Source organism: Rhincodon typus, unplaced genomic scaffold (genome assembly GCF_021869965.1).
Source record: "Rhincodon typus isolate 14 unplaced genomic scaffold, sRhiTyp1.1 hic_rhity00000983, whole genome shotgun sequence".
In the NCBI taxonomy this organism is placed as follows: Eukaryota; Metazoa; Chordata; class Chondrichthyes; order Orectolobiformes; family Rhincodontidae; genus Rhincodon; species Rhincodon typus.
In genome coordinates this window covers 2,955-3,736 of record NW_025966621.1, presented here as the reverse complement: position 1 = coordinate 3,736, position 782 = coordinate 2,955, and positions in this window count along the sequence as shown.

Here is a 782-nt window from a genome sequence, read left to right as displayed (position 1 = left end):
GGATCTTTTTTGCGAGCAGAACGTAGATGTTCTGCGAAGCAGTCATCATCAGAAAGCCAGGAGTGAGATGATGAGGAGAAACTTCTTTACTCAGTGTCATTGTTTACCTGGGAGAGAGGTGGAGATGGATTGTATCGGAAATCTCAGCAGAGTCGGACATAAATTTGAAAGTGATAAACTTAGATGGCTATGTAGAATGGGACTGGTTGGATAGTTCTTTTGGCAGCCAAGGCAGACATGATTAGTCGAACAGAGTCCATCTCTCCTGTAAAATTCTATCGCCTTGTTACGACTTTAATATTTCCCACTCAAATTTGCGATGTCAACTGTCACGGTGTCAGTGATCGCTCCTGTCCACTGGGTGGTGCAGTATACCCTGTGACTGAAAAACAGCTCCTTGTTGGAGCTGATCACTGGGGCAGGTCATTGACTGGGAATGTCTTGTCTGCTTCAATCTTTGGTCCCTATAGCATGCAGGGAGATAGGAATGTAACCAGGCACTTCAGCCCATCTAGCCCATTCTAACCTTTTTGAGGAGATCCAGTCTCAACGTAACTCCGTGACACTTGTTTCCACGCTTCTCACAGAAAGAAGTGGCTAAGATGTACGCAGCCATTTGTGAGAAGAACAGAGAGATGTCTGTGGACATCTCGAGCAGAGCCATCTCAGATCTGGGAGCTGTGGTACAGGAGAAGATCAAACAAGGATGTTACACAAAGGCAGGAGGATATTCTGAGTATGAGAAAGACATGGCGGAACTTGTGGAGCAGTACCGAGCAAAA